This window comes from Colobus angolensis, unplaced genomic scaffold, assembly GCF_000951035.1.
Source record: "Colobus angolensis palliatus isolate OR3802 unplaced genomic scaffold, Cang.pa_1.0 Scaffold455, whole genome shotgun sequence".
NCBI classification, from domain to species: domain Eukaryota; kingdom Metazoa; phylum Chordata; class Mammalia; order Primates; family Cercopithecidae; genus Colobus; species Colobus angolensis.
The window spans coordinates 1225068-1251606 of record NW_012117988.1 but is presented as its reverse complement, the minus strand read 5'-3'; the positions used below and the strand labels follow the sequence as shown (position 1 = coordinate 1251606).

Below are 26539 nucleotides of genomic sequence, written 5' to 3'. Positions count from 1 at the left end.
CTTCCTAGTGTCTTATTTATTGTTCAATCTGTCTGTTTAAAAAATTTTTTATTTATTTTTTTCCCCCGTATCTTTTTTCTCTGATTTTCTACTGTCTCGTAATGTTCCCACTAATTAATTCCTCCTGCTCACCACCAACATTCTGACTTATACCTCGGGAAGATGTGGCAGGTGGAGTTTTCCTATGGAAGAACTTTACTGACTATTTTATCCCTTCCAGTAGAGTTTCTTTTCAAAGAATAATGCTTAACATTTAATTATCTTATATAAAACAAATACGAATCCATCTATATGGCATTTAAGTTTTACTCTCTTTATGGAAAACTGAAGTTTTTTTAAATAACAATTTCTTTTTCACTGAAGATTTTCTCTTGTAAGCTCTGTTCCCATAAATATGACAGCAATAATGAAAGAAGCCTTTTGATTTCATGTAGACATGCATTGCTTTCCAATCTGTCATCCCCCTAAAGGTGATGCTAAATGGGTTATCATACATGATAGCTAAATATGTGTCACATGGAAGCACCATCAATAGATTTTTTAAAAGAATATTTTATCTTCAATATGTGGATTTTAGGATGCCTTCATCAACTATAATGACATATCTTAAACTAGATATTTTATGGAATTCTTAATTTTTATGTACATTTAATGCTTTTTTACAAGGTATTTATATACTTTCATATTCATTGTTTGGCTCTCTAAAGAGTTACTAAATTTATAATCAGAGCTGTTTCATAGTGACTGTCATGAACCCAAAGTAATACAGAAAGTGTTTCTTTCCATATTGGTTAACAATAACAGCCTGTTTTTTGAGTCAAATTCGTAAAAATTATACCTCAATATGCAAATTTATTTTTTCATTACTGATGCAGAGCAAAGAAAGCCAACAGGATAGCAAACACTAACATTTTGCCTCTAAGTGCTCATGGACATAAAATAAATGAGCCATGGCTATTGATTGTCTTTGGCCTACATTATCTGCACAGGAACTATTAAGGAGGCTTTACCATCTTCCTTTCATGCCTCATTTTCTCATACGATCTAATGAAGAGCTTCACTTAAATGATAATGTGCTACTCTCCCAAAAGTACATTTTTATGGCACTAAAAGGCAACACTTGTGTATCAAGGACTGTTTTTAGTGCTATATTTAGTGGCTTGTTGCACTGTGTAAAATGATAAAATATTCTACAGCTGAGTGGCATTATTCTTTTAATTAATTTCTAATTTTAAAATTTATGTTATCAATCCAAACTGCTGAATAACAAATGTCACTATAATATTCAAATAGTTGTGAGATTACCTTTGCTGCCCTCTAAAAAGACATATTTTATAATATTTTGTTGTATTTTCCTTATGAAGTGTTTATTGTAAGGCTAAAGTGATAAATATGTGTAAAAGATATTTTCATTCTGTGGCACACTGAGTTTAGGATCCCTCTCAGAAATGTATGAGTGAACCTTTGGATGGAAATCCTGAAATTTCATTAGTAAGGTCTAAGCTGGAAATACTTTTGTATGAGTCATCAGTTGTGGAAATCAGAAAAATGAATGAGATTATTTGGGAAGACAAGAGAGAAGTCAAGCTGAAGTACTGGAAATACTGATACTTAAGGAGTAGCAGATAAACAAGTGCCCATGAGACCACATATGCAGAAAGGAAGGATACAGACAAGTAGAGGGTGGTGTCATGAAAATCTAAGAAGAAAACGTCTTTGGAAAAAGATTGTGTGATGCCACAGAAATGACTGTGTGTGTGTGTGTGTGTGTTTCTCATCTTGAGACTTAGAAACCAAAACCTGCAATGTGCATTATCAACCTTTGTCTTCCTCCCTCCTTTCTTCCCTTTATCCATTACTTCCTTCTCCCTTTCTTCCTTCCCTTCTTTTCTTTCTCTCTTTCTCTTCTTCCTCCCTCCTACCTTCTCTTTCTGTTTTTGCCAGTTGCAAAACAAATGCCTCACTTTAATTTATGTTTCCATGCTTATTCACAAAGCTGACCATTTCTTATCTATTTATTGGCAATTTGTTTTTCTTCTGTGAATTTTCGTGCAATCTAAATCAATTACATTGTAAATCAGTGGAAAAATGGACAATAGATCTGGATTGCAAAGCAGGACATTAGGTGTAAACTTCTGCTAAAGAGATTTTTCAAGTATCAGCTGGTAGGAGTATCACCTGTATGTAGAGGTGTGTGCGTGTTTCTTAGGTATGCCTCTGAAAAACAGAACCTAGGTAGACAGGTGGATTTTCTTTTCTCTACCATCCCTTCCCCAAATTGAGAGTCTCTGGCTTTTAATAGGAAAATTTAATAAATTAACATTCACATTACAGTGATCATTGATATTTTTAGAATTACTTTTGGCACTTTAGTGTAGATCTTTTTTTTTCCCTTGCAATGCTTCCTTTAAATTGCCCTTTTCCCCACTTGACTTTGTTGGATTAATTTAATGTTCTTTGCTTCATTCAGTTATTTGTATGAGTTTAAATTTCTCCATCATATTTACAACGTGATAGTGGCAATGCTTAATATTTTATTTAAACTTCAAAAAGTTTTATTTTCTACCAACATCTGGAATTACTTAGTATTTATAGCCACATTCAAATAAAACAAAGAATACAACATGCTTCTTCTTTTACCTGCCCTGTCTTATCTTTAGCAAAAATAAATACTTCCTAATTACCAACAATTTGTGTATGATACTTCAAGTATAATTTATTTTATATAAATATGCTGATAAAATTTTTGTTCAACAGTGTTGCATGAATTTGACATATTTCTTGATATGGAAATCTTTGTTTGTTTTGCTAGGATATATCTCTTAGCAATATTTTCAGAAAGGACCTACAGTTGGTAGATAGAATGTATTAAAAGTCTTTATTTTTCTCTACTACTTACATGTTATTTTCCTGTGTATGCGATCAGGGTTTTTGAAGACATTGTACTATTATATTCAGTCTTCCACTTTAACTGCTGAAATACCTTATATTAATTTAATATTCATTCTTTTGAATTCAAGCTGCTTTCCTTTTGGAGCTTTTTGTAATTTGACTTTGGAAATATAGCCTCAATTTTATGTTTCTTATTCTTTCTGCTCAGTACTCAGCGATCACCTCTCTATTTGGAGTCATCTTATTTTTCTCATTTGGGGATATTTTATATCTTTTTTTAATTAAAAAATCATCTCTTCCATGATCTCTATTATACTCTTCTTGAATTTTATCAGATGAATATTGAAACATTGAAGTATACTCTTCCTGCCTCCAAACTCCTCTATTTTACTTCTTATCTCCTTACTTTTTTATCGTGCATTCTGAGAAAATCTCTTGCCTCAATTTTTCAACCAATTGACTTCAGTTTATATCTAATCTATTTAGCTCATTTTAAAATTCTAGCATCCAATTATTTTTATTTGTTTCACAAAAATATGTTTTAATTATTGTTTTTCTAGCTATAGTAGTACCTTTAATCTTTGAGGATTCTAGTGAATATTAATGCTGTTTGTTTGCCTCAAATTTCTGGGGATTTAACATTTTCTGCCTTTAGAAGCATATAGCTTCTGATTACAAGGACAAGGGCATGTGGTCAGTGATTAGGAAGGAGGAGAAGGACGTCTAATAAGTTGAAATATGTTGGTAGTGTATTTTCTTGGTGTGAAAGCCCCCATCTTCCTTGAATCCAGAGGCACAGCTCTGCCTGTTTAATCCTGCTTCCCATCTTGAAATCTTCAGTCCGAAGACACACACAGCGGCTCTATTCAGAGTTTTATCCTGTTAGCAAATGATTCAGCATCAGCCAAGACCAAAACAGGGAGAGGGGCAGGTGACTCCTTACTGATGAGAACTAGAGATAGAGGTTGCTACTTAAGGGGAAAAGCAATATTAAGGAAAATCTCTGGTGTCACAATTTACCTACAAGTCTAGGATCATTTTCATTGACTACCAACAAAGAGAAGTTTCTAGGAGGTGACGTACTTTTTGTGGCTTGTGTGACTGTGCAACTATGGCATCCAGTGGGGACATATAGAAAGTTATCTACTATTCTCTAATTAGTCTAGAAAGGCTTCCTGTGAGAAATGGGATTGTAGGAGAGAGATGTTCTGCAGACTTCTTTGGAAATGTCACATCTATAAAGTGATGGCTTTTCAGTGGCAGTAATATGAAGGAGTGCCATTTGTTTAACATCCACTATGGCCATGTACTGTGCTATGTGATTTTATGTATGTTACGTTGTTTAATTTTCAGAAGTTTATCCTCATCACTCTTTATATATGAAAAAAACTAGGATTAGTAAAATTGAGTAACTTACCCAAAGTCATTCAGCTGTCAAGTGAGAAATCTGGGTTTGAACCCATGTATGTCTAAATAAAACCTACATATGTCTAAATCAGAATTGCTGTCAAGCACCTGAATTGAACTAATTGCAACAGAACAAGATCCTTACCTCTCATTTACTTAGGGCCAAAGGCTAAGGGATGTTGATCGTTGACAACAGGCTCCTGGAACTATGATCTCTCAAGACTTTATTAGGTCTATTCTTATATACATATTAAATTGTAAGATAAAAGTGATATTCAAACCCCCGGGTAGGTCTGACTGAGATGGTCTTTCCACTTCCTAATTCCCCATATTCTACCTTGAGTGCCTCAGAAAACAAGTCATCTGTCTTTCACTCTAGGGCTAGAAAATGGTATCTTCATTCCTCTGTATCTCCAACTGACCTTCCAGGACTTACCTTTGGTTTGCTAAAGAAGGGAAAAATTATAGCAGTTATAACCTGTTAGAGTTAAATAAGCTACTCTTCAGAGTATGGATAAATGAATCAAAGGCTACTTTCTGGTGAAAATGCCTGCAGATACTATGAATATAGGTTAAGTCCCCATAGGTTTGCCTTCTTTCTGATATTTAAAGACCAAAAAAGTCTTTAGGTAAAATATCATAGTGGATAATTTAATGTTTTACAATGTTTACCTTTATTTCTACCACACTATGTAGTATTCTTTTTATTTTATAGTCTTATATTTTTATTGTCTTATATCTTTCATGCACTAGACACCTACTGATCAAAGTAGCCTAAATATTAGGTTGATACAAAGGTAATTGCGTTTTTGTGATTTAAAAGTAATGGCAAAAACCGCAATTGCTTTTGCACCAAAGGAATATATGTTAACATTTATTCTAAATCTAAAAATCTAGGAATCCATAATTCTAGGTGTATTAGTCAAGGTTTTCTGGAGGGACAGAACTAATAGCAGAGATGTATATATAAAGGGAAGTCTATTAAGAAGAATTGACTCACACCATCACAAGATGAGGTCCCACAATAGGCCGTCTGCAAGCTGAGGAGAAAGGAAGCCAGTCAAGTCCCAAAGCAGAAGAACTTGGAGTCCAATGTTCGAGGGCAGGAAGCATCCAGCATGGGAGAAACGTGTAAGGTGGAAGGCTAAGCCAGTCTAGTCTTTGCACGTTCTTCTACCTGCATTTATTCTGACCGTGCTGGCAGTTTATTAGATCTGTGCCCACTCAGATTAAGGGTGGGTCTGACTTTCCCAGTCCACTGACTCAAATGTTAATCTCCTTTGACCACATCCTCACAGACACACCCAAGAACGATATTTTGCATCCTTCACTCTAATCAAGTTGACATTTAGTATTAACCATCACACTAGGATTTTAATAGATTTTTGTTATATATTTGTTTGTTTCATGATTTTTCAAATAAGTAACATATAAGCTATCTGTATTACTCACACTAATTACTCTGAAACAGCTAGAAAAGACTTGGAGAGATGGGTAGAGAGTAGGTACTACATTTACCAATATATCTCCAATGATTTATTACCATGTCTTCTTTTGATGTCTGTGGTATTCTCAGCTGAATGCCTACTGAATATCCATCCTCACTTGTTATCTTTACTAACAGACCCCCAATGTTGATTTTAGAAGTGAGGTGTCAGTTACAAATACTTTCTGTCTTGGTTACCCTGGCAATGAGAGATGATCATGTTTTGAGTTCTGGAGAAAGAAAGATAGGTGGAAGTATTAACAAAGGGATTCCCTTTGGGACAAAAAGGCAAAGCATCATAAGGAGAAACAATTTGACCTCATTCCTTTGGTCATTTCCTATGTCAGGAAATGCAAATAATTGCCTGGAAATAAAATAAGACAAACATCACAAACTAAGGACTATGGATCAGGATGACAGGGGATACTTGTTTCCTTAAAGATACACACCTTTAGGCATCTCAACCAGCCTAGAGACTTGAAAAACATGAGCCCCATCTGTCAGAGTTCTTTGGGTTTCCTATTATTTGTACCTACACCAATAAAATAGGTTAACACTTCCATAAATTTTTGAAACCTGGTGAGCTGCAACTGCTTTTAGGATAATTGCTCAGTGATGAAGTATTCCACCACCCACCTTTTTGTTTTTCTTTTAGGAGTCCTTTGCAGTTCTGCATTTATTGACTTCTTCCCTCCAGGACAGGTGAAAGATCTTTCCTAGTGTCCTGTACTGTGGCAGTGACTACTGTATTATGGCAGTAGTCCCTCTAGATGCTGGTTGGAATTCAGAGACTCATGGACGGTTAGAGATCTCTTTAGTTGAAACCTTTCCATGCATCTTCTTCAATGGGGAGAATAATTAACAGCTGTCAGTATTTCAGGAGCTTAGTGGAACTTTGGAAGAGACCCAGAATGATTTGTAATGTCCTACTTTTAACAAAAACAACAACATTAAGCCTGACAGGAGTATGTGGTATTTTATTGTAACCTAAAGCTATGTTATGCAGCTTCAGGTTGCCAACAGCATATCCTTCATTACAGCGGTGGCAGCATTTATATTATACCCATACTTTGCTGTACTTTTGGATTCTTTCTAAAAATTTGCTACAGGCTAGCATAAAGCTTTCAGGTTTTCAGCATATGAGTTAATGCTATGTATTCTCAATGCTTTATTTGTTTGGCATAGAGTTTTTTCCCCAAGACACTAAAACTGGGAGATTGGATAGTTTAGACAAATTGATCAGACATTGTTCTTGTATTCCACTTAGTCACACTGGCACATGCAAGATACATAACACCGAATGGAATTTAGCTCTGTGTAGAGCATTTCTGGCAACATCTTTTTCTATTAGGAATCATGGGAGAGAAAGCAAAAGCTGAAATTTTAATCTGATATGAAATTGTTTTCGAAGTTATTGACAACACTAAGTGCCCCATACAATGATGCCCACGCAAAATTTTCTATGAGCTTAGTACTAGAAAGATCTGTCTCGTCCTCATAATTTGATACATTTGTTCAGTTCACAACAATAAAAATAATACACCATTTTCCCCCAGTTTCCCTTTTTGCTTTAGCAGTCAGGAACCTAAAAACAAGATTGATGCCTATTTAAAGCAAGTATTTTGACTCATAAGATTATCGTATAAGCGTTCTCATGTTATTATATTTTTAATCCCTTTTTAACTTTCAATTTTATGTATTTTACTATAGGTGCCTGTTTTATAAACTGCCTAAATATTCTTTGGAACAAATTGGGGCATAAAGAAATCCTTCTTCAAAAATGAATTATTGCACTTGTAGCTGATGTATCACAGTTTGCCTAAGAAAGTCACAGGTTTCTATTTGATTTTAAATGTTTAATTAGGTTTAATTTTATTTTAAAGTCAATACAAAAACATAGTTGAAATAAGTCAAATAATGCAAAAAAGAAGATAATAAAAAGAATATTCACTTCGAACATGTGGTAGGCAGAAAACTGGTTACCCAAAAATGCTTGTATCCTGCTGCTTGGAACCTGTGAATATTACTCTATTTGATGAAAGAGATTTTGCATGTGTGATTAAGGATTCTGTGATACAGAGATTATCCTGTATCACATGGGTGGGCCTGATGGAATGGCAAGGGTCCTTCTAAGACAGACAAGAAGGTAATGTGGTCACAGACACAGGGATTGGGGTGATGTGGCCATAAGCCAAAGAATGTCAAGAGGTCTCCAGAAGCTGTGAGAGACAAGGAATGTATTTATCCCTGAAGCCTCCAGAAAGAATCAGCCCTGCATACACCAAGATTTTAGCTCCATAAGACTCATTTCAGACTTCTTACTTCCAAAACTTTAAGAAAATACATTTGTGCTGTTTACAGCCTCCAAGTTTGTAGTTCTTTATTACAATGGCAACAAGAAACATACACACTCCAATACTCCCATCTCACTTTTCTAAAGTTAACCACTGTTAAGGACTATTCATGTATCCTTCAAAGAATTTTCTAATCACTCTATATACATTGTTTTCTCTTTGTTTTTGAAAGATCTGTATTTTTTTCAGATTTTAATATGTACAAATAATTTTACAATAAACATCTTTTACATATACCCCTTGATAAATGTGAGATGCATAGCTGTAGAATAATTTTCTTGAAGTGAAATTATTGGATGATAAATTATGTACAATAACCTAGTAGTTTTGATAGATTATGAAAACCTACCCTTTAGAAAGGTTAAACTAATTTATATAATCCCAGTATTATGTGAAAATGTTATTTCTCTCTACCCTTGCCAAAGCTATTAAAATGTTGATCTTTAAGATAAAGGTTTATATTGGCCATTGGGTAGCACACCTCACATAATCTGAGTTTATGTTTCTATTGTTTTATACATTAGTAAACTAAATTAATTCAAGGTTACCTTTAGGAAATCTGTAATGAAGGAACCTTGAGCACAATTGCTTCTAGTTCTGGCATTAGCACTCACTGCATTTATGACTCTGTGCAAATTGTTTAACCAAGTTGCTCACAAACCTCCCTCTCTATGAGATTTATCTGGGAAGCTTTTAAAATGCACATTCCTAGTTTACCCAAGTTTACTCAATCAGACTCTGTTTGGGTTAGAGATTGGAAAATTTGCTTTTTAACAAACACTTGAGCTGATTCTTATACAGCTAGTAAGGAGCAGTCTATAGACTACATTTGAGAACCACTTATTCAATATTTCTAAGCCTGAGTACATTTTCTTTTGTTAAACTCCTGCAATATAATCTTGCCTTTCCCACAAGGTTGTATTGGGACTTCAAGTTTACTTGTTCCATTGGGCCTACTCCCCTAACCCTACCTAGAAATTTTAACCACCTTACTGGGGTAGGATTTGAAAGCAGCTCACACCATATACTTTTTTACTAACCTGGGACTTTGCTGACTGATTTTATGCCAAGACTGAATTCAGCACTTTCTTGCTCTTTGATTTTATTTTCATTCATTATCTTACAAAAGGTAAGATTTATTTGTAAATTGTATGGGTGTGGGTGGAATTTGGTCAATACATGAGTGGCCAAACATAATGGGCCAGTTACCCTTCCTATTTTGGGCATTCTTGAGAGAGCTAAACACACAAAGGACAATATTAAGTAGTAAAAGCAGGTTTCAATTTATTGTTAATTTTGGGCCCATGTACAAGAGAAACCCTCTCAATGGGTGACCTGATAACCCTCTAACATAATCACCAAAATAGTCAAGTTTCCATTTCCTATGTGAAACACACTTGTGTACTCCCAGCTGGAGTCACTCTAATACAGAGAAGCATTTCTGCTGTCACCAAGAAGCTCTCTGCTCAAAAACCTTTAGATGCTAGCTGTTCTCATTACTGAAATTACATAGTTCACTTAAACTTTCTATAAATTAATGATAATGAAATGTGTATGGAAAAATAAAGAAAACTGATTACTAAAATTAAGTCGAATGCTTGGGAAAACTAAGTAAATGTAAATTATTATTTAAATTGCTGATGATTTTTATTTATATAAATATGTATTCATTTCTCAACCTTTCATTGCAGAGCTAAAGCCATTTAAAAAATATTGATCTGCTAATTGGAATTATAAGCTTTATTTATTACATAAATCATACCTACATGCCTTTCCTTATCTTAATTTGTTTTTGTTTTTAGAGATGGAGTCTCGCTCTGTTGCCAGGCTGGAGTGCAGTGGCGCAATCTCGGCTAACTGCAATCTCCAACTCCCTGGTTCAAATGATTCTCCTGCCTCAACCTCCTGAGTAGCTAGAATTACAGGCCCTCACCACCACACTCAGCTACTTTTTGTATTTTTTTTAGTAGAAATGGGGTTTCACCATGTTGGCTGGGATGGTCTCCATCTCCTGACCTCATAATCTGCCTGCCTTGGCCTCTCAAAGTGCTGGGTTACAGGTGTGAGCCACCGCACCTGGCCTCCTTATCTTCCTAAACCTTAGCTTTAGCAGGTGGCTAACGGACTTAGAAAGTCACAACAAAATATGAGAACAGACAAGAGAACAAAAGTTCAGGCCTAGCCTCAAACAACAAGCCCTTTCTTAACTTAGCCACAATATTAAAAGAAAAGTGATGGGCTGGACTCAGTGGCTTATGCCTGTAATCCCAGCACTTCAAGACGCTGAGGCAGGTGGATCACTTTGAGGTCAGGAGTTCCAGACTAGCCAGCCAAGATGGCGAAAACCCATATCTACTAAAAATACAAAAATTAGCCCGTCGTGGTGGTCCATGCCTGTAGTCCCAGCTACTCAGAAGGCTGAGGCAGGAGAATCTCTTGAAACCCGGAGATGGAGGTTGCAGTGAAGAGATCAGGCCACTACACTCTAGCCTGGGCGATGGAGCAAAACTCTGTCTCCAAAAAAATAAATAAATAAATAAATAAAAATTAAAAAAAAAGAGGGAATTGTAGAAGAAAAGCTATTCTCACCTCCCTGGAGTGTGACATTTTAAAGTATGATATCACGATCATTTATAAATATTGCTCAGTCAATATTCTGGAAACTGACAATTTATGCCAGAAGGTAGAGAAGTGGGTAGAGGAATTCCCCACCTCTACCCTATATGCAACATTAGAATATAAGCTTTTTTTGCTTCCTTTAAACATCTTTGCAGTTCTTGAAGCCTTGGTCTCAATAGCATTGGCTAAACAAATAAAAATAATTTATTTCAAAACATTTTATAAATTTCAAAACACTGGACAAAATATAAGGTGTTTGTTTAATGGTCAAACATTTGTAGAGCAATATTTATCCAGCCTGATTCACCACCACACAATTCAATGACAGCAAGTAATATGATTAACTCAAGCAACATTACAATTTAACTTTGAACTGTGATTTAGTACAACAAGGACCATCATGTTAAGTTAGCGCTGATCAAATTATTTCTAGAAAAATCTTTCATTGAGGTTTTATACTTGGAGATACTACTTAATAATAATGATATTTGCAAAATTAAAAATAACTACATATATGACTCATTATGTTCCAAGGACACAAAAAACTCCTTTGATTCTCACAAATACATGAAATATGTGCTGTTGTTTTCCTTATTTTGCAAATGAGAAAAGGTTGGCTTAGATAAGTCAAATAACCTGCTTAATATATAAAAAATTAATGGCAGTGCTAAGATCTTAACTGAAGGTTTCATTCTAGAGTTGTTGTTTTAACCACTATCCTATATTATCTTGCCTTAATGGTCTTAGGATAACTCACTTTGGATGATTCTGTGAAGAAGTTGAATCTATTTATAATATTATTTAATTAGTAAGTAACAGATTTCAGTTCCTTGCGTCAGAGTTTCTTTGCTAAAGTATTTAGTAAGTTTCCCTATTTATGTGGGATTTCATTACATCTCTTTAATTTTTTTTCTTAATGTCTTTTCAGAGTTCTGCAGGTACTCCCAATTATTTGCCAAACACTAACAAGCACAGAGACTTTAAAAATTCACATTAGGCTGGGCGCGGTGGCTCAAGCCTGTAATCCCAGCACTTTGGGAGGCCGAGACAGGCGGATCACGAGGTCAGGAGATCGAGACCATTCTGGCTAACACGGTGAAACCCCGTCTCTACTAAAAAAATACAAAAAACTAGCCGGGCGTGGTGGCTGGCGCCTGTAGTCCCAGCTACTCGGGAGGCTGAGGCGGGAGAATGGCATAAACCCGAGAGGCGGAGCTTGCAGTGAGCTGAGATCCGGCCACTGCACTCCAGCCTGGGCGACAGAGCGAGACTCCGTCTCAAAAAAAAAAAAAAAAAAGAATTCACATTAATTTTTAGCATTTGAAATTCTTATCCTATGACTCATGTAGCTTTTTTGCTACTCAAAATCACCTCCATGGGGAAAGTGGAAGAAATGTTTTTATCCTAGTGAAATGATTATCATTTGGTTTGGCAAGAAAGAATGTGTATATATTCAAAATAGATGTCAGCAGAGCTATACTTTAAAAGCATGCTTTTCAGAGTATACATGTGTGTATACTTTTAAATAGGCTAAATAGCTAATTGTTTTCTCTGTTTTGTTTGGCTTTTGATCTATCCGTTATGAATCATATTAAAAGCTGGGAAGCCTCATCAAACACCTAACCTGTGTTGACTGAGAGCATCTTGGCAAATTAAGCTGAAAAAATATTCTGTAATTTTACTTTCTAATTAATGAGTTTGGGTTAATGGATGCAGCTGTATTTAACATTTATGTCATATCAGCAATAAATTAGGATCAAGTCTGAATATAGCTAGCAGCATTCTCAGGTTTAAAGTGTCACAGTGCAGAAAAGATCAAGATTTATGCTGCTGTTTATGTTAGTATTTCTTTTGGGTATATTACGGGTATTTGTGTACACTTTATTCAACCTTTCATTGGGAAATTTGACATTTCCAACACATTTCATGTGAGTTGAGAAGAAATAGAGGATGTTTCATGGGAGGATTGATTACAATTAATTGACTCTTATAAATGTGACTTTCAATAGTTTTTAGATAAATTTCCTTAAAAATTTTGGCATAAGAGTTATTATGCATATGACCCAAACTCTATTTAGTTGTTTCTAAAATGATAATATCAGGCTTATTCAAGTAGGATTGGCTTATGCTAAATCACTTTACCTGCATTCCAGAAATACCTGGTGAGAAGAAATTGAAAATATCAATTTGTTCTTTAATGCATTCCCCAAATCACAGTGGTGAGAAAAGCATACTAAAAGAATATTTATCAAAAGATTTCAGTGTTCTATAAACTCTTAGAAGACCACCTGCTATTGGAAAGGGACAGAGGATGAAAAGAAGCTAGTTTCCTGCACCATGGGGACCAATGTCTGTCTCTACAATATTATCTGTTACACTAGTGAGTAACATTAACTTTATATGGGTTTTCTTCCATCCAAAGCAGAGCTCCACTGTTTCTTTCTATGGTTTACTCTATACAGGGGATATATTTTTGACTCCATACCTTCTTTCACTCTACCTTGAGGCCATCTTCCTCTGGAACTGCTCCTGCTGTCTCTGCTTGGCACTCAGCCTCTTGAATGCTTTCTCTCTTTGTCTCAAATAACTCAGCACCCTTAATGGAGGGACTGCAAGCATCCTACAAAAGAGAGTCTGGCTGTATGTCCTATAAACTCTATCTCCAGTCATAGATTGTGAGTTTATATTACTATTTTATTATTATTTTTAAAATTCCATTTAGTGTTTTTTTGTTTTTTGTTTTTGTTTTTTTTCTTTTTAAGAACATGAGGTTATGTTTCATGAGTTGAAGAAGGGTCAACCCAAGATTTTTTTACATTAAAGTTTCATTTGTTTGGAGGCCTCATAGAATGAGAGCAGTATTCAGTATAACAGAACTAGATGTCTCCTGTACATGAGGAATACCTTTGTAAAAGAAAATCTGAGCAATAGAAAAACAATACATACACACCCCCATACATGCATGCACACACATGTGCATATGCACATGAACATACTTATGTATGTGTACTTTCTTTGGGAAAGATAAGGCACCAGGGAAAATTTCCAGGAGATAATTTCTTGATTGGAATAAATGTTTGTTTTCTTTAAATAACACAAAGGAATCCTAGTTTTTGTCAGACTTCAATTGCTTAGTAAATATTTACTGACCACCTATTACTTTCTATCACTCATTTGTAACATATAAATTGCCAAACATAATGACCTACATTTACTTTTCTTGTGTGTAAGAAATTGCCACACAGAACCTTTCAATTGTCATTGTTGTGCCTGTTGTCTTCAAGAAAATGATTAGACCAAACAACAGCTAATGTTACCCTCAAGCAGATTATTAGAAGAGGTAAACAACACTCAATAGTCTGGATGTGCTGGATTTCAAATCAGCATTAGAAGGATATCCTCAGCTCTCCTCATCCATACTAAATTGATGTATTTTCAGACTAATTGAAAGTAATTCTGAAAGTGTGTGCCTTTTCTCCTACCAAAAAGTTAGTCATTCGAGCTGTGTCACCTGGCTCCATAATTAAAGTAACTTCTGCCATACCTGTCAGTAGAGACACCAAGAATAAGAACAGTGATTTAGCAGTCACAAAGCTCAGAGTCACCTCCTCCAAAGCCGGTTGCCAACAAGATTTTTTTTCCCACTTACATCTCCTGAGTATATTTTAGAACCCAAAAAGTAAATATCCCCTCTTTTTCTTACGTCTCCTAATAGTTACAGAGCTGCACAGGCCCCACTGGAGTGTCAAATGACTGATGGTTGTGTCATGCTAACTAAGCAGGGTGGAAAGGTATACAAGGGGTTGGTTTCAGCAGCCATGTTTCAGGGTTGTTTCATGCTGTGGCTACATAATTTCTAGAGCAATGGAAGACTCTTTATCAAAAATATGCTTTATCTTATCAGGACACAAATAATTCCCTCTCTCAGCTATCAAAATCCTACTTTGTCAACTTCTACTGTCTCCATATATATCTTTCATGAGGTATTTTTCATCTCTTCAGGCTGTAATGAGCTTTCTCTCATCTGATTCCACCATTATTTATTGTCATTATCATTTACTTGATACTCATACTTTTACACTTCAAATTGTAGCATATTATAGTCTAGCTGGGTTATGGTATAGGTATATCTGCATAACTAGACTGTAAGTTCTTCAAGAGAAAGAGCTGTGGTGGGTATTACTTTTTATCATCCACAGTGCCACGCACTGTGCTGTGCTCATAGTATGTAACAAAGTAAGTTGCTGGGTGAATCAGCCAATGAACCAGTAAGTAGGAAGACTGGAGGTCTTCACTAGACTGGTGAAGCACTTTTCTCAGATTTTTATTGAAGATAAAACTATTTAGATTTGGGCTAAATTGTAATCAAAGACAGGATTTTAGAATGATTTCTGACAAATAAGAAGTTGGGAATCATTGAAATCCCTTACCAGGAAATATTATGGTTTACATGGAATCTTAGAGATGATTTAGTCAATGCTTTCACTTGATAATGGAGAAACTGAGAACCACAGGTATTAGTTACTTGTCCAAGTTTACTGAGCTGTTTGAGGGGAGAGTCATGACCTAGATGTCCTTTCTTTGACAGATGTTCTTTCCATCCCTCTCAAAGAGTTCAATATTTTGGAGACTTAACAGACAATTGATTGAAGTGTTGTCTGTGGGTTGCTCACCACACCCTGTAGACAATGTCTCTCTCTGACACTACTTTGTAACACCAGCAGACTTAGAGTTGAATTTTTAATCCTAAATTAATATTGTAATAGACCCTTCTCTGACCACTTTTGGGAAATAGAAATTTTATTTAAGTTTAGACCTTGTCACTAGTCACAAGCCAGATAAATTTACTGTTATTCTCATGGTGTTCCATGTTTGCTAGTAGCTCCAGAAATGTCACACAGTGTTCAATATATTTTAAAAGGAGTCATTGACAAATTGAAGTACATCCAAAAGAGGGTGACCAGAATAGTGAGGTGTCTACAAACATGCCATGTGAGAAATGTGGCTGTCATTTTGTATTCAAGAAAGTGGTAATGTGGAGTCTGAAAGATGCTCTATATCCCTTCAGGGCAGTGATAACTTCCTTCAATTACTTGAAGAGCTGCCTCATGAAACTGGGATTCTGTATATTTTGAATAGCTCTAGAGGGCAAAACTTGGACTGAGGCATGACAGGTACAAGCCTTCCACTCTATATAAACAGATTTATCCAACAGTTGGAGCTGCTGTTTCAAGCTCCATTCCTGGTGCCAAGAGAACCACATTATGGGCCCTCCTTGTCAACAAAAGCTGGTATACCCCACATTGAATGAGAGATAGAGTGGACAACCTGAATCACTTATGACTTGAAGATTGTGTAATTATTTGAGTCATCAGGCTATTCGCAACGGATGATAGTCTAACCTCATCAGCAATTCTTACTCACCTCATTAAGGTGACGGTTACTTTAAAAAAGACCTTGCTACTGAAAGCTATTGCTGACACTAGAACCCCTAATGAAATGACCAGGCTGTAGATAAAGCTTACCCTGTTGTATTGAGATGGTATTTCTTTCTCTCTACTTAAGTTACCGTAATCTAAAGCTTTTCCTGCAACAGTGAGAAAATGTAATTCTTTAGGAAGCCGTTTTCATCAATCTACATGAAGGAAATAGAATGTGTTTAAAATAACCCTTTTCCTCCCAATCTTTTTAGGTTAACAGTGGATGTTCTAGGTGGCTTATATGAAACAAGTATAATTTAATGAACTACAGCTTTGAAAATGTTAGGAAATGAATCAAACTGTAAAATGTGCCATAAGTTTTAGAATAAATAAAGTAAATCATGTTTCAGTATATTTGAAGTAATGCCATGACCTAGATGTTCATATACCTAGAGACAACATATATAATACAAATATTATTTCACTTCTCACTTTGATTACAACAGAAAGTACATATTTAACAGTTATTTTAAGGCCTGAATGTGACTCAAGTTACCATCCTAGTTACAGTTCGGTTTTTATCATTTTTTTTTCCTGTCACTAAAGCAGTAGTTAAACCTCATATTTAGGTTTAATATAGATTTCAATGAGCACACAAGTTCCATGATGGAACTCATTTTATTAGACCTGCACTCAATACAAAACATCAGTTGCAGACGGTCACACCGCATCTCTAGCTGTCACACCAATGTCTTGCTGAGTGCCACCTGCAATGTCTTAGGTTCTTTATTTATACTGGAACTCATTTAGTTTGATCCAAGAGCTATTTCCAAAATGCCTGTGGTACACAAAATAAACACTTTATCAGCAGATAGTCCATTGCTTTGGAGATAGGAATATCAGCAAGGTTTTCAATGGTAGTGAAGATCTAGACAAATGATGACAATCCACTTAAGGAGAAACAATCTTAATTCTAACAAAAGTTGTTTGACATTAAATGAACCTACCCATCCTGAGCTAGTATAGCTGAAATGGGATTCCAACGCCTTCCACCTTTTAGGTTTTGAAATGCAAATTCAGTATTTGAGACGGTTTAATTCTTCTTATACAATGTGCCTGCAATTTAGGTAACTACCACCAGGTGATAAAGTTAACTTGGAACAGAGCAACATGGACTAAGTAGAAAAATCTTTCTTGAAAATGTGTCTAACTGAGCGTCATAACCTCTGATGGACCAACATTCTCAGCCCAGTAAAAAGCTTATATATAAACAAGAGAAGTAGTTTGTACACAAGTAACTTTAAAAATGGCAGAAGATAGAACTGCTGTAAGAGAAATTCAGTAAAAGCTTATACAGAGGAGGGAGAGAGCATTTCCAGTTGACAGTAACAGAAGGAGTTAGTATTTGATCTAGATCTTGGAAGGTGATAAATACTTGAAAATAAAGAGACTGAAAGGAATGTTCCTCTGAATATAAATATGCACAAATCTGTCTTCAGAGAAAGGAAAATAAAGTATTTAAAGAAGTGGCTAATCATGCAAATTAGAGGACAAATAAATTTTGGTGGATATAGGCTGCAGAGGTAGAAGGCCTGGTTCCTACTATTTATTAGGTTAACTGAAGGCTTAGGGTAGCCATAACATCTCCATGCTACAATTGTCTCATTACAAAATATGGATATTAATAATTATTTTGCATTTTTTTCTGAGCATGAATTTAGTCAGTTATGAAATATCTTAACTATTTGCAATACACTTTTGCATTATGAATTTGCACATAGGAAATGAGTCCAAAAAGGTAAATCAAAAACATTTGAAGACTTTGAGCCCAGGCTTTGGAGTTAGAAATGGGGCTCCATGCCCGTTCTCCAATCCTGTATTACACAGAGGAGCTTGAGAAATGTTTTGATAATGAGTTGAAAATATTATAGCTTGGGTTTAGAGAATTTGGTGAAATTGGGAACAAAATTGATGTATGAAAAGGAGGCAGGACTGTTGTTGAGGCAGATGACTTAGTTGAGAAATTGTTGCAGTAAGGGACAAGAGGTGGTAGGAGTCATAGAAATAGAGAAGTAGCAGTGCCTTTTGTTTCTTCAGGAAAGTCAATCTATAAAGTTGTAAGTTATGAAAGGGAATCAAGGCCTAAAAGGACAGATAGGACACTAACAAAAAAAATTAAAAGTAAAATAAAGTAAGAAAATTGGATAGAAAACCTGGAAGCATTTTAGGAGTAGACCTGAACAAGAAAGAGACAGAAATCTGAGAAGCCAGTTGCGAGGTGAAGTGGTAAGTTATTCCAGTAAGACATTAATCCAAGAATATTACAGTTGTTGAATTCTTCCTCCTGGCAATAGTTCCCCCCTTTAATTTTTAATCTTATTTTCCCTTCTAACAAACACTTCAGTCTACAATTTATTTTTCTCTTTATTCCTATCAGAAATTTACCTAAACTATTGTTGTTTTACTCCCATGTTTGTGTCTTCTGCCATGGATTCCTTGAGCCTGTTCCCATCTGCTCTTGAAAAAGAATAAATTTCTCTGAATAACTGGCTTTCAAACATAATCAGAGTCAAGATGCTTTATATTATAAAGCCACCTAAGTGTTTCCTTTCAAAGAAATTACTGAAGATAGCATTTGAACATATGGGCAAAGAAAATCATAAGGCGGGTCTCAGAAATAATGAAGAAAATAAACTGACCAGCTCTTACTAAACCTCTCTCAGAAAGGAGCCATACTAACCCACTGGGCAAATACCTATCTTTCCTGTGTTGTTAAAAGTTCTTGTTTTGGTAATTGAATCTAAGTGAAACCATTATTGACCTACAATGATTAAAATAGCAACTCTTTGTAAATGTAAATGAACCTCACAGAAATCATAGCATTAAATAATCTATCAAAACAAATATTAGCAATTTATTATGGTTGTTGAAATTTTGCTTAGAAAGTAACTCTATTTAAATTTTTCTCAAAATGTAGTGTGTGTGTATATATATGTGTGTGTGTGTGTATATACACACACACACACACACACACACAGATGACATGGTTCTAGTAGTTAAGACATTCTTCAGTATGGTACTCATATGGGAGAAATAGTCATTATAGATAGGACCAATGAGTGTTCTTTAAAGGAACTGGAGAAATGTTCCTGAAATACATTGTTGTTTGGAAATTTTGCTGAAAAGACAAGTAGGAAATAAGCATATTCTTGTCACCTGGGTCTATCATTCTTAAATGAAAAAATATGTCAGACATAAGCATTTATTTATTACATGGATTGGCCATTATTAAACATCTACTTATTTTATTTCATTCTTTCAACATTGATTAAAACCTATGCTTTCAGAAAGATCTTTGGCAGTAATATTTAGCAATAAAATGATCTTTTGCTAAGTTTTGGAAATAAGGACCAGAATCAGTATTCTGTAAAATTTATAATGACATTTCCTGTGCTTTCACAAACACTTCTTATTTTGGCATATTTTCCTTTTATAAAGTATATAATACAGAGCTAGTACCTATGTTCTCTTTTGTAATATAATTGGCTACCTAAAATATCTTCTAGCAGAGATATGATTCTTTAAAAAAAATTAAATTTCCCGTGGTTATAAAAACAAGACTGAGCATACCTGAATTTAATATCATTTTTGCCACTTTTAAAACATATATGCTTGAAATAATTCCTCCATCCCAAGATTCTGTCTCTAGGTATCAATAGTTTATTTTTGTAATGATAATTAATATATACAAAGCACTAATATAGTGCGTTGCCATTAGTAAGAGCCCAAAATAATAACTACCACTGACTTTAATTCCATCAATTTATCAATTAAATGGAATAACATAAGTACATAAAAGTATATGAACACACATATTTAGCACAATGTATTGTAGGACTTCATAAATGAAAGCTAAAATGTATACTGTGAAAGGAATCAGAAATATAGAACAAAGCACAGAAAAATGCAGAAGTTATCTCAAATATTGGCCAATTACAAAAATCCAGTATTTTATATATTATATGTGCTGTTAAATTTAAAGGTATCTGCATTATGTGACATCAGGATGCACACTTATTTTCAAGGCAAGGACAATCTTTATTCGGAATTATTGACAAATTACAAAGTAAATAAGAGAAGTGCGTATGATTTGTTAACTACTTAATGATGTATTGTTGATCTCGCAGAAATGGTGTTTGTCTGAAGAAGAAAATGTACGTTTAAAAAACTTATTGTTATAATAATATTTTTGCACATGGAAAACATACACAAACCCACAGAAACATACAATAGGAAACATTCAAGAATCTTTCTGAAACCATCTAAAACTGTGATCTATCTTCTGAATTCTTGTTACTCAAAGTGTGGTGAGTAGATCAACACCATCAGAGTAACCTATATGATGGATACAGATTCTGCAGTCTTACCCTAGACTCACTTAATGAAAAATCTGCAGTTTGATGAATGTGCATATAAATCTCCATGTAACTCATATTTGCTTTAAGCTTGAGAAGCAATGCTTTAAATCAAACTGAGAAAAAAAATCAGAAACAAAGCTTAGAGGGCTACATATATTTTAGCAGAATGATTCAGATAGAAAAAAAAATGCTACTAGTTAAAATCACATATAAATGTTGTTTTGTATAAATAAAACCAATATATATGTCCTGAAATAATCATTCTGATGCCTCATTTTACAAGTTTACTTCAGGGCTATTTGACAGCTACTGGTTCAGTGAGGAGGAGAGAGATAATAGAAAATTAAACAGATAAATTAAAACATGACTGTAGGTAATGATGGAAGGAAGGAAGGACTCCTTGGGTGTCAGGGAAAACCTCTTTGAGAAAGTGACTTTTGAACTGAGACCTGTAGGATGAAAAGTATCCGCTCTTAGAGCCTTCCAGGGTTGATTTCCAAAGTCCTTAGTTGCTGAAGACCATGACTTATTAGAGAATGAGTTGGTGGCAAAATGGAAAATAACTATCTATGGTAATGTTTGAGAGATCGGCTGCAGCCAGCTCATATCATAAGTTGTAGGTCACGATAGATGCTTGCATTTTATTCCATGTGCACTAAAAAGCCACTGAAGAATTTTTTTTTTTTTTTTTTTTTTTTTGAGGTGGAGTCTTGCTCTGTCACCTGGGCTGGAGTGCGGTGGCCGGATCTCAGCTCACTGCAAGCTCCGCCTCCCGGGTTTACACCATTCTCCTGCCTCAGCCTCCGGAGTAGCTGGGACTACAGGCGCCCTCCACCTCGCCCGGCTAGTTTTTTTTGTATTTTTAGTAGAGACAGGGTTTCACCGTGGTAGCCAGGATGGTCTCGATCTCCTGACCTCGTGATCCGCCCGTCTCAGCCTCCCAAAGTGCTGGGATTACAGGCTTGAGCCACCGCGCCCGGCCGCCACTGAAGAATTTTAACCAAAGAAGTAAAATGATGATTTATGCTCTGAATTCTGTAAGTAATGTATGGTAGAAGGTGTCAAGAGTGGGATCAGTGAGAATAGGTGGAAAGCTCTTGCTATATTCTAAGGGTTAGAGGATGGTGGCTTCAATTGGAGTATTGGAGTGAACTATATGGATTTTAGCTATAATTAGCCTGTAAAATCACATGGAAAAGAAAGGTATCAAGGAGATGCCTACATTTCTGGCTTGAATACAAGGCAAACGTTTCAGTTTCCTAGAAAATGGGGGAAGACTTAAGAAGGTATATGAGGAAAATTAAGAGTTCCAATTTGGGTCAAGTTTGAAAGGTAGTAGAATACCTTGAAGATTAAGAGAATGGATTCTGCATTCCATGCTCATGGATAGGAAGAATCAATATCGTGAAAATGGCCACACTGCCCAAGGTAATTTATAGTTTCAATGCCATCCCCATTAAGCTACCAATGACTTTCTTCACAGAATTGGAAAAAACTACTTTAAAGTTTATATGGGACCAAAAAAGAGCCCACATTGCCAAGACAGTCCTAAGTCAAAAGAACAAAGCTGGAGGCATCACACTACCTGACTTCAAACTATACTACAAGGCTACAGTAACCAAAACAGCATGGTACTGGTACCAAAACAGAGATATATACCAATGGAACAGAACAGAGTCCTCAGAAATAATACTACACATCTACAACCATCTGACCTTTGAAAAACTTGACAAAAACAAGAAATGGGGAAAGGATTCCCTATTTAGTAAATGGTGCTGGGAAAATTGGCTAGCCATATGTAGAAAGCTGAAACTGGATCCCTTCCTTACACCTTATACAAAAATTAATTCAAGATGGATTAGAGACTTAAATGTTAGACTAAAAACCATAAAAACCCTAGAAGAAAACATAGGCAATACCATTCAGGACATAGCAATGGGCAAGGACTTCATGTCTAAAACACCAAAAGCAATGGCAACAAAAGTCAAAATTGACAAATGGGATCTAATTAAACTAAAGAGCTTCTGCCCAGCAAAAGAAACTACCATCAGAGTAAACAGGCTACCTGCAGAATGGGAGATAATTTTTGCAATCTACTCATCTGACAAAGGGCTATCCAGAACCTACAAAGAACTCAAACAAATTTACAAGAAAAAAAAAAAATCAAAAAGTGGGCAAAGGATATGAACAGACATTTCTCAAAAGGAGACATTTATGCAGCCAACAGACACATGAAAAAATGCTCATCATCACGGGCCATCAGAGAAATGCAAATCAAAACCACAATGAGATACCATCTCATACCAGTTAGAATGACTATCATTGAAGTCAGGAAGCAACAGGTGCTGGAGATGATGTGGAGAAATAGGAATACTTTTACTCTGTTGGTGGGACTGTAAACTAGTTCAACCAATGTGGAAGACAGTGTGGCAATTTCTCAAGGATCTAGAACTAGAAATACCATTTGACCCAGCCATCCCATTACTGGGTATATATCCAAAGGATTATAAATCATGCTGCTATAAAGACACATGCATATGTATGTTTATTGTAGCACTATTCACAATAGCAAAGACTTGGAACCAACCCAAATGTCCATCAATGACAGACTGGATTAAGAAAATGTGGCACATATACACCATGGAATACTATGCAGCCATAAAAAAGATGAGTTCATGCCCTTCGTAGGGACATGGATGCAGCTGGAAACCATCATTCTCAGCAAACTATCACAAGAACAGAAAACCAAACACCGCATGTTCTCACTCATAGGTGGGAATTGAACAATGAGAACACTTGGACACAAGAAGGGGAACATCACACACCAGGGCCTGTAGGGTGGGGGAAAGGGGAGGGATAGCATTAGGAGATATATGTAATGTAAATGATGAGTTAATGGGTGCAGCACACCAACATGGCACGTGTATACATATGTAACAAACCTGCATGTTGTGCACATGTACCCTAGAACTTGAAGTATAATAAAAAATAAATAAAATAAAATAAAATGAGAATGGGTTCTGAAAAAGTTCAAATCCTACTCTGTTTTTTTACTAGCTGTGGGTCTTGAATAGTTCACTTAAACTGCACCTCATTTTTCTCATTGTTAAAAGTAGGGATATTAATAACACCTGCCTTCCAGGGTTGTTGTAAATATTAAATTAGATCATACCCCAAAATACTAAGAACAGTTCCTGATACAGTGTAAACAATACGTAATTATTGCCATTATCATTGGTCACAAAAGTGGCAGTGTCATGGAGGAAATCTGATATGTAAATATGAAGTTTAAAGGAAAGTGATTGACATTCTAATAATTTTCAGAAAGCATTTTTTTCTCATTATAGTTCTTTTGAGTGAATGAAAATTATCTTAGAATTGTTTCTACTGTTTTCTGCCAACTTATCTTTCTCTCTTTCTGTGGATCACAGAAGGGAGTTAGTGTGGTATAGGGTAAGAAGGAAATGATTGACCAAGAAAATGGAAACGTCATATTCTAATCCTGAAAAGAACATCTCATTTCCTTTTACAATTTTACGATTCCAAAAGCAGATTACAGTTTTTAACTGATTGCGTTTAAGTTTTCCTTTATAAATTAATCATCACTATTTTTGACTTTTTCAATATATTAAATACTGAAACCACAAGGAATAATCTTTGACTTGCATGCTGACCACATTGTCAGATTTTAACCTTTGAAATGAAAGGTTTACTGACACAGCAAGTCTTTTCTCCTTCAGGTCTGTTTTCTCCTCATTACATTATAACAAAATACCATTTTGCCTTATGGAGTTTCAGTACACAGATCTTCAAATATATGAATGGCTTTAAACATGAGTTTCCTTTATTCATCTATGTAATAAAAAAGATAATTTAATGATTAATTTTAATAGATTGCTATGTTCTATGAATTCCAATTAAACATAACAATATACTTACCTTCAAAATGGAAAATCACAAACACATGAAGTGAATTAATCCCTATTGTGTTTCTTTCAAACATTTATAAAACAAATACTATATATGTTAATTATTACCATTATGGCCATTAATATATTAAAATCCTTCTTGAAGCAAACGAGTGTCATTTTTCTTTTCATTTCCTATTTTTTGGCAGCGTGGAAATAGGGTTATGAGAAGAAGCTCAGAGCAGAGCACCAAAAGTGGCCACCACCAGCATGAAGAACCCAACAATTCAAACTGGTAAGTGGGTCCCTTTTTCTATGTTTCAGGCATCTGTTGATTCTGTGTCTTATGCAGAAAATCTTCATAGTTTATAAATACAAATGAGAAAGCTTCTAAAATGTAGACTGTGAAATTTATTCTCAAGGCTTGGAAGACTTTTGGGAGGTGGTATTCTGTGGGAAACTTGACCAGATTTTTTTATAGACAGACATGGATTTAAAGTAGCTGTGTAGGACTGTGGTAGTTGCTCACATTGAGTCTTAGTTTCCTTATTTTAAAATGGAGATTATCATAGTTATCTGGTTACATTTATATAAGAATTAACTAAGACATTGCATATAAAGAATTCAGTAGTTTTCTTAGCATAAAAAATTTAAAGATATGACTAATACTTACTGAATACTTTTCATGTACCAAGTACTAACCACTAAATACTTTACTGTATTATTTGTTCCTCGCCTCAACCTGAAATTAGTAGTGATAATTATCCTTGTTTTATAGAGGAAGAAAGTTTGCTATTAATAGATGATGTGACTTGCATTTAAATCATATGCTGCTCCATGAGACAGTTATTTTGTATACAATTGTATCCATTGCCAAAATTTCTATTTTTGTATTTATTTATAAAGTCAAAAAACCTTTAGTATCTAATATATGCCAGGCTTCTTTTAGCTGAGACACTATGCTACTTCACAAATAATTATTATTTAATATATGATGACTATATATTTCTATGAGGCCTTATATTTATTGATAGCTTATGAACACATAATTGTGTTTAGTTTTCACATACTCTGTAAAAAATGCAGAGAGTGGAGTTCATTATTCATATTTTTGCAGATAAAGAAATTCAGGTTGTGAGACATTAACTGGCTCTCTGGATGTCTTAGAGCTCAGTACTTCTCAGACTCTCTGTAAGAGTCAGTTTATTTTTTATGCATTGCAGATTGAATGTTTTTGTAAAATTACTAAAAATTAATTGCTAGAAAAAATGAAATGATAAAAAGAAGATAGAAAATATACAGATTTATATTTGTATTCTTATTTATCATCATTCTACAAACAAAAAATTACCTCATTTCTAGAACATTATTCATACTTTCTCCCAATCTCCATAAATCCTCATGGTGCAGACCAGTTATTGTTTGCAAATTGATGCCAGCCTGACCATACAGACAGGTGACAGTTGACCATACAGTACTGGTAAAACTCATGTGATACAAGTGTAACACTCAGTCTAGGTTTTCCATCTCCTAGTCCAGGTCTTTTCATAGTAGCCTTGGCGTCCTGAACACACAGTAACAAACCTGTTTTATGGTCCAAGGGACAAGAAGATCAACTTCCAAATTGTTAAAATGAAACTGGTGCAAGAAAAATGAAAAATGACAAAAATTATAAAAGAGTTGTATGAAATAACTGACGTTAAAAAATTAGGGGAAACATTTGGAAGCCTGTAGAAACGACTTATTCTACATCAATTTATAAGACATCAAGACTTCTAATAATTCAATATGTGTTGTGTTTTTGAAGAACTTTCTCAAGATTTTTTTATGTCTCTTCTTTTTTCATTTTTTTATTCTTTGAAAAGGTAAGTTAAATTGTATTTAGGAGACTAGGCCTTGTCAGTTCAAAGCAGTATACCGACCTGAGTACAATTCTGAGAGATAAAGGTGGATCCTGGCCTGCTATGAAATAAAAATGAACTCATTTCCACACTACATTGAAGGGGCTTGAAAATAAATGTTACTTGTTATTTCA

General features: G+C 35.0%; 1 protein-coding gene across 1 annotated transcript in view; it reads left to right on the top strand.

The window, feature by feature from the left end:
* LINGO2 (leucine rich repeat and Ig domain containing 2) overlaps positions 1-26539 on the top strand; it is a 1254362-nt gene that overhangs the window by 728450 nt on the left and 499373 nt on the right. Inside the window, exon 4 of the mRNA XM_011958015.1 lies at positions 24714-24799. The gene's annotated coding sequence lies outside the window, so the exon portion shown is untranslated. The remainder of the gene's footprint in view (positions 1-24713; positions 24800-26539) is intronic.